Consider the following 14,849-nt stretch of genomic DNA (forward strand, 5'->3'; position numbering starts at 1 on the left):
TAAACATCTACCATTCTCTTGCATTAAATCCACTCAGGTACGCTTATTCCTTGCTTATTTTATTGATTCCATCTGTGAAAAGCGATTTCTGACCTAAGTTTTCATGTTCTTACTTTCTCTTTTCTTTTGCTGAAATTATCTTCTCTTCTCCCTTAAATTTCTTGTATTGTCTCTAGTTTCCTTTATGTGGCAATTGTTATTCATTGTTGTCACATATTCCTAATGTGGTAATCGATTTTAACTTTTAACATTTCTTTTTGAGAAAATTTTGTAATCCTAAAATTGTTCTGTGAAATTTCTTGCTGTCCCTGAGTTCCCTGTTGTACATAGGGTATATTTATTTGTTGCATGTATTTCCGATTCTCTAGTATTTTAATCGACCTCTTCCTTGCCTACATTTCTTTTAGAAAAGTTCTGTTGACCTATTATAGTTCTTCGTAAATTTTTCTTGTTGTGCTAAAGTGTTCTGTTTTGCCTAAGGTTTCAAGTATGCATTACTTTCTTTTCTTACCTGAAAATACATCTTTCATGTTGTAGGGTTCTTCTTGTGGTTTCTCTACCAAATTTGGAACTAGAATCACTCTCTCTCCATCTCAGCCCACTACTTTAGCTGGAGGCAACTCTTGTACATTATCTAGTTTTCTTTTATTCTTTATCCAACATCAACTTAATTCCTTTCTATAGTCTTGCTTGTATCTCTTCTTATGCTTTTCACTATCTTTCTTCCGGCTAATTTTCCTATTTGTATTTGTTCTAGATTCCTTGACCCTACAAGCAGTGCTAGAGCATGTAGATAAAGGCTTTGCTTAGATTGCTACTCGCTTGGATGATCTGGAGTCTCATGTTGGCTCAATGTCTACCAGAGTTGGATTCATGGAATCATCTTTTGAGGGTTTGCCAGAGTGATTCGATCTTCCACCAAACTTCCGACCTCCCAGCTATCAAGCTTGATCTCAGCGGGCTTCATCTTTTTCTGGTCCCTAGTGGCGATCTCGATGATAGAGCTCACCTGTCTTCATTAGTTCTCCTTCGCTATCTTACTTGTCTTTGTTTTCTCATTTTGTTTACAGGGCTGGCCTAGTTCAGTTTTTTTAGATTTCTAGGTTGTACTTAAGTTTCTATGGAATTCAGATGGTTCCAACCCCATTTTGTACTTTGGGGTTTCTTTCCTTTTCTTTCTTCTATCTCTACTACAAGGATTGTATCTAACATAGTTCTTAGGCGTTTGTAATTTCTTAAAAACTATCCATTTTATGTAATGAAATTTTATTAAACTTTAAGTACTTCTATCTCTTTTATCTCTCCCACCTGTGCATTCTATGTACTGGATTTTATTAATTTACCTATTGATCACCATGTACCTAAATCTCCTAGTTGGGTTAGGTTACCACAGAGCATCTCGCTCTGATACCACCAAACATATCACACCCCATCCATATCACACCCTGCCCTCTATATGGCACAGGCATAAGGCATTAAAAATTTCAATACAGTCAGCCAACCAACAACCAGGATCCAGATGCAGGTAATAACCAAACCCCCAACTAACTCAACTATAAAATCAAAGTATATGTAAAATTCCATAAAGATCATAATGTACATGTGGTGATCAGCTACAATGATAATTTTATAATATTACAGGCGCATTAATAATTCTCCATAGGTTACAACAAATTACATAGTACCACTTACATTTAATTTGCTCTATAATACAAAAAGTATCAAAAGTCCTTGTCTATAATCACTCCCTGCCCATGACTTTATCTTCAACAATCTCCTACTCTTCTCTGCTTCAACTTCAACACCTATGGAGGAGTGAGGATGGGGGGTGAGCATGGGTATGCTCAGTGAGGGGTGGGGGCATACAAGCACACAAGCATGTAGAAATTATAAATAATAAATAATTCAAGCATTTCATTTCATGTATACAATCACATAAGCATACAAGAATCATAATCATAAATAATATCAACATACTGCATCACATGTCTACATCGCCAACCCATCCAACATACAACATCTCAAGTTACATATCATCAACTCATTTATCAAACCACATTTTCAATTCATAACAATCAACTCACAATGCTACATCCACATGGTTCATTTATTAATCTAATTCCATTCTAATTACTAAATCTCATCGTATGGGTTAAGTGCTATAAGCAACGTAGGTGGCATTCCCTACCCTGTACGTCAGGCCTCAAGAACACAAGCTTGTTTTAGGCAGGAGCAAGTAAATCCTGGTCCGAGCCTCAGTCCCCCAGCTAACCCCTAAATAGTAACCCCGACACCACGGTCTCGGTCAGAGCCTCGGGCCCCCATGTGTCCGATAGCCATGCATATGCTACACCATACCATGCTATGCCCTCTCAGGATACAGTATGTTGTATCCGGGCGTAGTAGTCATACATGACATACCACCAAGTGGGATTAGTGAATACCTGACCCCCTTATTGGCAAGGGGTTATAGCACTGGGGTTGTGTGCCTAGCTATATGAAAATTACATGCAAGAGTCATCCAATATGTATTTGTGACTATAGCTGTAAGACTGACCTCTGATCCCATGGTACTAGAAACGCACCTCGGCCACACCGTGCCACAGACCGTCAATATTACATCTACTTCCACAAACATACAGATATGTGGTTGTAGTAGTAAAATTGACCTTTGAGCCCAAGGTACCAGAAACGCACCTCGGCCACACTGTGCCACAGAACGTCAATATTACAACCATAACCACGTGCAACGCACATCTGTTATCCCAAACGTAAGACGGACCTTTGGGCCCACGGTACCAAAAATGCACCTTAGCCACACTGTGCCATAGACCGTCAATATTAAACCCAACACCACACATACATCACACATCTTATACATTCACAAATCATCACTTCTCTTATTTAATAGCACATGCTTCCAAAAATCAGATTTCATACACTTCATTCAACACATATGCATTGCCATAGTAAATTCAGCAATGAGAAGGGTAAATTGCAAGCAAGCATATGAAGCAAAACTGTATACAACAACATCAGATTCCACAAGGAGTAAGAATTACAACAACATAACATGCATAGCAAAGCATACGAATTACAACAAAACACACAAAACACAAAAACCCCTCACCTGAAATCTCATATCTAAAATTCTTCATAAATGTCCTAGCCTTGCGTATCCTCAACAAATGTGTTCATAAGATTCCTAATCAACAAGGTACATACACACATGGGTTAATCATCATTGTAATTATCCCTAAGATAATCTCCCTAAACTTATTAGAATCTGTGTTCAGGCTCAGCCATAACTGAATTCTTCATACTTAGTTAAGTGGGAATTTATCCAACCCACACAACCATTTGGCTCATCTTTGGGTTACTAGGCTGATCCTAAAAGTTCCCAACTTCTATCCAACTCCTTGGATATGCTAAGATGGTTTTTACCCCCCAAAATTACTTGCATTGGTGTAATAGGGGTAAATTGGTCATTTTCCTCCTATATTTTCTCTCTTATTTGCTACCCTTTCCTTCTCTTTGACCAAGTCAAACTTCATGGTTATAACTTGTTCTTAATGTTTTAATTAACTTGGAACACTTCTGGTCAGGTTTGATCAATTACAAACCAAAGAACTCAAGAATTCCATTATGTCCAGGTTTTACAGGCAAGCCTGTCGGCCTGGACTCCAGCAGGTTAGACTGGCAGAATTGATTTTTCCACAGTTTTGTAGACCTATTTTGAGAATAGGCTTATGTCAGTGATTCTACTTTTGGAAACATGTTTGTTCTCCTTAATTGCATCAAATAAAACTATTTTCCCTACTCAATTAAATTTCCGTTCTTCCTATCAACTTCAAATCCCTATCAAATTCCAGATTTTTCTTCTCAGAGAAGAAAATTGGGTATTTTCTATTACCGGTGAAATTAACACTATGCATACCAATTTTCCACTTTGCATGAGTGTTTCCCACCTTCAATTTCATGCTAATTTATTGAAATTGGACAAACCCCATGGATTTCGGTTTCTTATAATAGTAAAATAGAGAAATCAGTTTTCTAATTGGGCATGTGACTGAGGGTTTTCACTAGGTGAGTTAAACCTTGACTCCTACAGAAAATTTCTTTACTAATTTCATAAATTAACTGCCCTTATCCCCAGTTGATTCTCATACTAACTTAATTCACAGATGGAGTTCAGATTTACTAACCGTTTGTGTTCTCTTGGTGCATGCATACAACTAGATCATCCATTCTCTCCAAATTTCAGCTGAATCAAGACCCAATCAGTACCATCTTGAAGTGGAGAGTGCAACTCACTTGCATGCACTCATCTTAAGCAGCTTCCATGGCTGAACAACAGTAGCCGAGTGAGTATACAGCAGCAAGGACTGCTGTACACCTCCGCCTCTCGTATTCTTCTTCCTTCTCCTTCTTTTCCTTTCTTCTTTCTCTTTTTCCTCTCCTTCTTCTTTTCTCCTATTTCTTTTCTGTTCTCAGTGGTAAGGGGAGAGAAATAACTCTCCTTCTTCTCCTATTTATAGGCTAAATAGATTAGGGTCTGTTTGGCAGTGAAATTTTTATAAAAAATCCTATTTTCTTTCTTAATTATTTAAAATTTAATAACCTAAAGTAGAAAATGTATTTTGTTATGATCCCACCTGCATAATTACTTCCAAACACTTCCCTACTCATGGTAAAAAGTGGGTGGAAAACTCCTTTCAATTGGTGGGGCCCACAGAGGAAAATCCTCAATTCTTGGCTTTCTGTCCCCAAGACAGGTAGGCCAGTTGGACAGAACCTCTCCAGCCAGTTATGCCCAGTCTAGCCTTTGCTGTCCAACTTCTGCCGCAGTTTTACTCACCTTATGTGGGACCCTTTTTACCATTATGGGCACTCCCAAGCCGCTTCAAAACCTTCATTTAAATTCCCAATTCATTTTCTCTCACTTACTCCATTAATTATTATTTCTTTCCACCAAATACCCTTCTTCATAAAATTCCATCTCTTTGACGGGGGGTTATGAAATCAGGGTGTTACAGTTTCCCCTCACAAAAATTTCATCCTCGAAATTTGTGAGGTAACTAGTCTCTAAATACAATTGATCTTTTCTACCACATTTTCATTTATCATTCATTCATTCTTGATCCAGCCTCACAATTTTTTGTGGATAGTATATTAATGGGTTATTTCCAATCATATGCCAATATGATCATATTAAGATCAAATCACCTTAATTAAATTTATGAACAATTATCATCCATCTCATAGCTTCCTTTATCTTCCTTTCATCAAAATGATAAATCTTGTATTTTTTCACAATTTCTCAGTTCCAAAGTCCCAATAACCTCAATGAATGGATGATTTACTTCTTCTGTCATTTTTTATCTTTGTATATGTATAGGATTATAAGTTGACCCATTAAATTCTTGTCCATCAACACTTGCTACTTCGAGTTCTTGTTCTAATAATTTGACCACCATTATTTGTAACATCATATATCAATTCCTTTTTAAGAAGTATGTTATATTTTATTCCCAGTCATTTCTCCAATTTCAACATTAGGTGATATGTTTCCAAACTTATGGAATTTCCTCTCAAAATTTGAAGACTTTTCTCTCTAAAGTACTCTAATATTCCAATACAGCTTATTGGCTCAATTAACCTCGAATACCATACCCATGTCAACTCTTGTATATTCATCCACCTATTTTTGTATGAATCTAATTCTACTCATCTATATGATCACCCCAGTCATATCTCTTCTTTTCTCTTCATCTTAAAAATTCAAATTTTCATATATCTTAAATGCTTCTCTTAACTAACCTCAATGCATCAAATTCATCTAAATCTGATTTGAGTAGCCCAGATCTTCACATTTATTTTTGGAACATTTCCCCTAATTAGATTCTTCAATTTGTTTTATCAATTTACTTTTTCCTTAATAACGCTCAGTACTCTGGTCCTTCATCATACTCATATATATCCTCTCTCTTGATTTACAAAACTTTGATTTGTAATAGCCTATTCTGAGCATCTAGCACCCCTTTAAACCTCATATAACAAGTCTTGGAACATTGGAGTCATCAGACCATTTTAGCCAAACCGGCGGGAGAAATTTCCCGACATGCCGGCCGGTTCGATAGATTTCTCAGGCTTCTTAAACTGAACCCGAGAGAGTTTTAAACGCTCTTAAAACTCCCATTACTTCTTCTACACTCACCGGTTAGCCTCCAAACTTCAGTCTAAGCTGGATCCCATCATTTCTTACCATTCTCTTGCATTAAATCCACTCAATTCTGTTGATTCCTCACTTATTTTACTGATTCCATTCGTAAAAAGCGATTTTTGACCTAAGTTTTCATGTTCTTACTTTCTCTTTTCTTTTACTGAAATTCTCTTCTCTTCTCCCTCAAATTTCTTTTATAGTCTCTAGTTTCCTTTATGTGGCAATTATTATTCATTATTGCCTCATATTCCTAATGTGGTGATCGATTCTAACTTTCTACATTTCATTTTGAGAAAATTTTGTAAACCTAAAACTATTCTGTGAAATTTCTTGCTATTCCTAAGTTCTCTGTTGTACATAGGGCTTATTTATTTGTTGCATGTATTTCCTATTCTCTAGTATGATAATCGACCTCTTCCTTGCCTACATTTCTTTTAGAAAAGTTTTGTTGACCTGTTATAGTTCTTTGTAAATTTTTTTTGCTGTGCTCAAGTGTTCTGTTTTGCCTAAGGTTTCAAGTATCCATTACTTTCTTTTCTTACCTGAAAATACATCTTTCATGTTGTAGGGTTCTTCTTGTGGTGTCTCTACCGCATTTGGAACTAGAATCACTCTCTCTCCATCTCAGCCCACTACTTCAGCTGGAGGTAACTTTTGTACATTATCTAGTTTTCTTTTATTCATTACCCAACATCAACTTAATTCCTTTCTATAGTCTTACTTGTATCTTTTCTTGTGCTTTTCACTAGCTTTCTTTCGGCTAAATTTCCTATTTGTCTTTGTTCTAGATTCCTTGACCCTACAAGTAGTGCTAGAGCATGTAGATAAAGGCTTTGCTCAGATTGCTACTCACTTGGATGATCTGGAGTCTCATGTTGGCTCAATGTCTACCAGAGTTGGATTCATGGAATTAGCTTTTGAGGGTTTGCCAGAGTGATTCGATCTTCCACCAAACTTCCGACCTCCCAGCTATAGAGCTTGATCTCAGTGGGCTTCATCTTTTTCTGGTCCCCAGTGGCGATCTTGACAATGGAGCTCACTTGTCTTCATTAGTTCTCCTTCGCTGTCTTACTTGTCTTTTTTTTCTCATTTTGTTTACAGGGCTGGCCTAGTTCAGTTTTTTTAGATTTCTAGGTTGTACTTAAGTTTCTATGGAATTCAGATGGTTCCACCCCCATTTTGTACTTTGGGCTTTCTTTCCTTTTCTTTCTTCTATCTCTACTACAAGGATTGTTTCTAACATAGTTCTCAAGCGTTTGTAATTTCTTAAATACTATCCTTTTTATGTAATGAAGTTTATTTACATGTTTTACTCTCCCACCTGTGTATTTTATTTACATGTTTTACTCTCCCACCTGTGCATTTTATGTACTGGATTTTATTAATTTACCTATTGATCACCACATACCTAAATCTCCTAATTGGGTTAGGTTACCATGGAGCATCTCGCTCTGATACTACCAAAACATGTCACACCCAATCCTACCCTCCATATGGCACAGGCATGAGGCACTGGAATTTCAAATCTAGTCAGCCAACCAATACCCAGGATCCGGATGCAGGTAATAACCAAACCAACAACTAACTCAACTATAAAATCAAAGAATATGTAAAATTCTATAAAGATCACAATGTACATGTGGTGATCAGCTACAATGATAATTTTATAATATTACAGGCCCATTACTAAATCTCCACAGGCTACAACAAATTACATAATACCACTTACATTTAATTTACTCTATAATGCACAAAGTATTAAAAGTCCTTGTCTATAATCGCTCCCTTCCCATGACTTTATCTTCAACAATCTCCTGCTCTTCTCTGCTTCAACTTCAACACCTATAGAGGAGTAAGGATGGGGGGTGAGCACGGGTATGCTCAGTGAGGAGTGGGGGCATACAAGCATACAAGCATGCATAAATTATAAATAATAAATAATTCAAGCATTTCATTTTTTATCTACAATCACATAAGCATACAAGAATCATAATCATAAATAATCTCAACATACTGCATCAAATGTCTACATCACCAACCCATCCAACATACAACATCTCAAATTACATATCATCAACTCATTTATCACACCATATTTCCAATTCATAACAATCAACTTATAATCCTGCATCCACATGGTTCATTTATTAATCTAATCCCATTCTAATTACTAAGTCTCATCCTATGGATTAAGTGCTATAAGCAACGTAGTGGCATTCCCTACCCTATACATTGGGCCTTAGGAATACAAGTTCATTGCAGGTAGGAGCCAGCCAGTCCCGATCAAAGCCTCAATCCCCCAACTAACCCCTAAATTGTAACCTCGACACTATGGTCCTGATCAGAGCCTCGGGCCCCCATGTGTCTGACAGCCATGCATATGCTACACCATACCTTGCTGTGCCCTCTCAGGATATAGTACATCGTATCTGGGCATAGTAGTCATGTCACATCCCACTTTCAATAGACCCAACATACCATGTAGGAATACCAGTGGTGTGTCTTACGAACCTACCAGGATCTCTGATCGTAGTACCTTAAAGATTCACAATCTCACAACACAAACCAATCAAAAGCAACGGAATCAGAGTATAATAGCAGAATCATCAATAAAATGGGGAATATCTAGTGATAATATAATATCCATAACCAAGTTTTTCTGCTGTAAATAATCACGACTTATGCATACATAAGCCCAAAAGAATACCATTAGTATCAGTCGGTATCAAATCACCAAAGTGTATCATGCTCCTCAGGGTGCGGTGTAAGCATAGTGATCACAGACACAATCCTAGTCATGCTTCTTGGTCTCTGGCATCCACCAGTAGCCTACGCCGTAATCAGGTCTTGTTGTGGTCGAGTCAGCACCAAACGACACTACTGTACTTGCATCATCATCTAAAAGGGGACATATACGTGGGGTGAGATTTTCAACTCGCTCAGTGAGGGGTGGGGTTCATGCACAACCAAGCAGAGGCAAATCGCATATATAATTCATGATGCATGATTATAAAAATTAAACACATAGTCCATGATGCTCGTGATGCAATTCATTTATTTTATTATCTAACTAACAATACAACCAAGTCTGGTAAATGCTACTATGGCACATTAGGCTGTATCCCTGGTCCCGGAACCGCCATCGACTACACAATGATACAAACCCTAGCTGTGATTAGGAGCCTGCCAGTCCCCGTATGCGACCATGGGTCACCCAGAAAATCCCTGATAACCCTCTCCTGGCAGTCACGTCACCGGTATGTCCATCGGCCATGCTAGACAAGTTCCCACCTCTGGAAACAATCACATCGTATCGCGGGTGTGACAGTCTGGGAAGGTTCATCGAACATACCACAAATGGGTTATCCAACACCTTACCCCCTGTTGGCAAGGGGACGTAGCATAGGGAGTGATACCTAACTATAAATATTCTACATGCCTTCATAGTGATATAGTTAGTATGAATTACACGATACCGGGAATACATTGGCCACAAAGTGTAATCCATCTCCAAGTACAATCCCGGAGTACATGATACCGGTAACACCTCGGCCACAAAGTGTAATCTGTGACCGTTTACCTAATCTAGCATGTATAATAATAGTTGAGTATGGACAACGCAACACCGGTATGGTCATCGGCCACGAAGCATATCCATTTCCAAACGTAGTCCCAGAATACACGATACCGGTAACCATCGGCCAAAAAGTGTAATCCATGACTACAACTAACTCTAATGCACATAATCAATGAATGAATACAAAAAACATACAACAATCACGGTACCACCTCGACCACACAGGATTCCATTTCATACATACAAAAACCACGCGGCGACCATGGTACCAGTACCACCTCGTCCACATCAGATCTTGCCATACATATCCACAAACATTTCATATTATTTCCATAAAAATGTAACATGTAATAGAACATCATCATCACTTGAGCAATATAAATTATCATATAATAATCTACACATGTGTGCAATTCTAAAATAATTAAACATTCCCAAAAAAATCAACCATCCCTCACCTTGATTATGCTTGTGAAGATTAGGGTTCAAGTATGGCCACCGGTCATTCAATTTAATTTCGGCCTTGGGGTACTTGCGCATCACTGTCCTAGACATAAAGGTAACCGAATGTCAATACATGTCGGGAACATCGGGAGGCTCCCACATGGGTCACCCCCAAAGGGTACAGACAAGGTCCTACAGTGACAATACTGTCATCGGAAACACCCATCGAAAACAGGGACTGTCCACCAAAAATATCAGTCCTATTTTCGATGGATCTAATAGAGAGCTCATAAGGCTCGGGTGATCACTGGAAACAATCCACCGAAAATAGACCCAATGTTTCTGGTGGTTTGTTTCCGTTGGTAGTATAGAACTACCTGTAAGGTTAGGGGCTTTTCGGCTCGGGCCCGATCGTCAGGATTCATTCTATGGAGTTTGTGGGGGATGTTTCTAGTATCATTATGAGCTATTAAAATTTCAATTCCACTGAGCCATTTTTTAAGATACATTGATCAAATGATCAAGATCCTAGATGGTCATTTGGTCAATCTTGTTGCTGGAGCTCACCGGACTCAATTTGAGCTTGACAATGGCACCGGGTAGGTGAAACACATAATCCCCAAGCTCAAGAGGGTTTGTCACCCAAGATTCCACCTATACCTAGCTTGCCCTAGCTTAAAATGAAGAGAGAGTGTGTGGTAGAAAAGGTTGCACTTACCTCCGGTAGGTATTCTGGCAACTAGGCAGGCAGCCACCAAAGTAAACTTCCTTCCTTCTTCTTCCTTCTTCTTCTTCTTCTTTTTCTCTCCTCCTTCTCCCCTCTCTCACGTTTTGTATAAGTGAGAAATGAGGAATGAATCCTCATTTCCACTTACATGGTAAAACATGCCTTAAGGTTTGTTTGGTTCGATCCTAGTCAGATCTGAATGTGTTAATCCGACTTCTGGGGCACGTGGACCCGACTACTTTGGTCCGTAAGGTGCTCATGTCATAAGGAAGGTGTAAGGGAGGATTTGGAATCATCCGAGGTTGTCCAAGATGTGGGTGGTAGGACCCACGGCCATCGAAAACCAAACAACAGCCCAAATGGCCAGCTGAAACAGCCAGTGGAAATAGGCCCAAGCTGTTTCCGATGAGTTGTTTTTAGTGGTCAAGATATTTTGCTGTCTTAACTACCTGTTGTCAAACAGCTAGTCTCACACTGATAGTTGCCCTCGAACATGCTCATTTCCTTTCGATAATTTTGGTGTGTGCCAGGATTCATGTGTGGGGTGTCGGGTCACTTACCATCTGGAATCGAAAGGCACAAATCCCCTCTAGTTGGATTGAAAATTGATGCATAAGCATGTGAGGTCATCTCTCCCCCTTCGACAGTGGGCAGCTACGAACCAAAATCTGATGGTACTTCCCACTTTCAGTTTGAGACCCATTACAATAGCTCAAATTAGACCAGGTCAGTTCACGGGTGTAACAAGTCCTACATGACATACCACCGAGTCGGATTAGCCAATACATGACCCCCTATTGGTAAGGAGGTTAGAGCACTGGGGTTGTGTGCCTAACCATATGCAAACTACATGCAAGAGTCATCCAATATGTATTTGTGACTATAGTTGTAAGACTGACCTCTGAGCCCACGGTACCGAAAATGCACCTTGACCATACCGTGCCATAGACCGTCAATATTACATATACTTCCACAAATACACATACATGTGGTTCTAGTAATAAAATTGACCTCTGAGCCCATGGTACCGAAAATGCACCTTGGCCACACCGTGGCACAGACCGTCAATATTACAGCCATAACCACGCGCAGCACACATCTGTGATCCCAAATGTAAGACGGACCTCTGAGCCCATGGTACCAAAAATGCACCTTGGCCACATCGTGCCACAGACCATCAATATTATACCCAACACCACGCACACATCACACATCTTGTATATCCACAAATCATCACTTCTCTTATTTAATAGAACATGCTTCCAAAAATCAGATTTCATACACTTCATTCAACACATATGCATTGCCACAATAAGTTCAGCAAAGAGAAGAGTAAATTGCAAGCAAGCAAGCATATCAAGCATAACTGTGTACAACAACATCAAATTCCACAAGGAATAAGAATTACAACAACATAACATGCACAACAAAGCATACAAATTACAACAAAACACACAAAACACAAAAACCCCGCACCTGAAATCTCAAAATCTGAAATCCTTCACCAATGTCCTAGCCTTGCGTATCCTCAACAAATGTGGTCATATGATTCCTGATCAACAAGGTACATACACACACATGGGTTAATCATCGATGTAATTATCCCTAAAATAATCTCCTTAAACTGATTAGAATCTGTGTTCATGTTCAGCCATAACTGAATTCTTCCTATTCAGTTAGGTGAGCATTTATCCAACCCACACAGCCATTTGGCTCATCTTTGGGTTACTGAGTTGATCCTAAATGTTCCCAACTTCTTTCCAACTCCTTGGATATGCTAAGGTGGTTTTTACCCCCCAAAACTACTTATATTGGTGTAATAGGGGTAAATTAGTCATTTTCTCTCTCTTCGTTGCTACCTTTTTCTTTTCTTTTCTTTGACCAAGTCAAACTTCATGGTTATAACTTGTTCTTAATATTTTAATTAACTTGGAACACTTCTGGTTAGGTTTAATCAATTACAAACCAAAGAACTCAAGAATTCTATTATGTCAGGCTTTTACAGGCAGGCATGTCGGCCTGGAACTCTCCAGCCGGTTACACTGGCAGAATTGATTTTTCTGCAGTTCTGCAGACCTATTCTGAGAATAGGCTTATTTCAGTGATTCTACTTTTGGAAACATGTTTGTACTCCTTAATTGCATCAAATAAAACTATTTTCCCTACTCGATTAAATTTCCATGCTTCGTATCAACTTCAAAATCCCTATCTAATTCTAGATTTTGCTTCTAAGAGAAGAAAATTGGGAATTTTCTGTTCTAGGTGAAATTAACACTATGCATACCAATTTCCCACTTTGCATGAGTGTTTCCCACCTTCAATTTCATGCTAATTTATTGAAATTGGAAACACCCCATGGATTTGGGTTTCTTATAATAGTAAAATAGAGAAATCGGTTCTCTATTTGGGCATTTTGACTGAGGGTTTTCACTAGGTGAGTTAAACCTTGACTCCTACAAAAAATTTCTTTACTAATTTCATAAATTAACTGCCCTTATCCCCAATTGATTCTCATACTAACTTAATTCACAGATGGAGTTAAGATTTACTAACCGTTTGTGTTCTCTTGGTGTATGCATATAGCTTGAGCATCCATTCTCTCCAAATTTCAGATGAATCAAGACCCAATCAGTACCATCTTGAAGTGGAGAGTGCAACTCACTTGCATGCACTCACCTTAAGCAGCTTCCATGGCTGAATAACAGCAGCCGAGTGAGTATACAGCAGCAAGAAGGATTGTTGTACACCTCTGCCTCTCCTATTCTTCTTCCTTCTCCTTCTTTTCATTTCTTCTTTCTCTTTTTCCTCTCCTTCTTCTTTTCTCTGATTTTGTTTTTGTTCTTAGCAATAAGAGGAGAGAAATTAGTCTCCTTCTTCTCCTATTTATAGGCTCAATGGATTAGGGTGTTTGGCTGTGAAATTTTTACAAAAATTCTTATTTTCTTTCCTAATTATTTAAAATTTAATAACCTAAAGTAGAAAATGTATTTTGATATGATCCCACCTGTATAATTACTTCCAAACACTTCCCTACTCATGGTAAAAAGTGGGTGGAAAACCCCTTTCAATTGGTGGGGCCCACAGAGGAAAATCCTCAATTCTAGGCATTCTGTCCCCAAGATAAGCAGGCCAGTTGGACAGAACCTCTCTAGCTAGTTATGCCCAGTCTAGCCTTTGTTGTCCAACTTCTACCCCATTTTTACTCACCTTATGTGAGACTCTTTTTACCATAATGGGCACTCCTAAGCCCCTTCAAAACCTTCATTTAAGTTCCCAATTCATTTTCTCTCACCTACTCCATTAATTTATTATTTTTATCTACCAAATACCCTTCTTCATAAAATTCCATCTCTAGGATTGGGGGTTATGAAATCAGGGTGTTACATCCTTCCTCTTCTTTCTCACTTTTCTTCCTTTCTCTTCTCTTCCTTCCTTCTCCCACGATTTGGACAGGTGAGATTGGGGGTTAGTCTCACACTAAGGTCTATTTTGTTGGCCCTTAGTCGGTCCAAATGGATTATTTCACTATTCGGGACATACATGCTCATCTCCTTGGACTCATATGAAGTACAAGTCACAAAGAAAGTGGGGGAGAGTATATAGGATCATCTGGAATTGTTCAAGGTGCTGGTGGTGGGACCTACGGGCATCAGAGCCCCATTGGACAACACAAGTGGCCACCGGATTCAGCCCATCGGATCCAGACCCAGGTGTTTCCGGTGGTTAAAATAGTTATGTGTCTTGACTGCTTGCTATCCTCTAGTTTGTAACCCATAGTTGGTTGCTCTAGGTGTTAAGTATGGTCTTCCGACAATTTTGGCTAGTGTCGGGATTTAAGTGTAGGAGTGTCAGGTCACTTACCATTTGGGATTGGAAGT

The 14,849-nt window shown here is 38.8% G+C and overlaps 2 long non-coding RNA genes across 2 annotated transcripts; both read right to left on the bottom strand.

Annotated features, from left to right (window-relative positions):
- Positions 1–1,558: 1,558 nt before the first annotated feature.
- On the bottom strand, positions 1,559–4,487 carry LOC122066251. The gene is made up of 3 exons (XR_006136306.1): positions 4,206–4,487; positions 3,131–3,205; positions 1,559–1,805 (listed from the first exon to the last, which is right to left on the bottom strand). It is a non-coding gene; the product is annotated as an uncharacterized LOC122066251 (long non-coding RNA).
- A 3,516-nt stretch (positions 4,488–8,003) lies between these two features.
- LOC122066234 lies at positions 8,004–13,752 on the bottom strand. Its single transcript, XR_006136295.1, has 3 exons — positions 13,525–13,752; positions 12,448–12,523; positions 8,004–8,065 (listed from the first exon to the last, which is right to left on the bottom strand). It is a non-coding gene; the product is annotated as an uncharacterized LOC122066234 (long non-coding RNA).
- Positions 13,753–14,849: the final 1,097 nt, after the last annotated feature.

This window comes from Macadamia integrifolia, unplaced genomic scaffold (assembly GCF_013358625.1).
Source record: "Macadamia integrifolia cultivar HAES 741 unplaced genomic scaffold, SCU_Mint_v3 scaffold23, whole genome shotgun sequence".
NCBI classification, from domain to species: domain Eukaryota; kingdom Viridiplantae; phylum Streptophyta; class Magnoliopsida; order Proteales; family Proteaceae; genus Macadamia; species Macadamia integrifolia.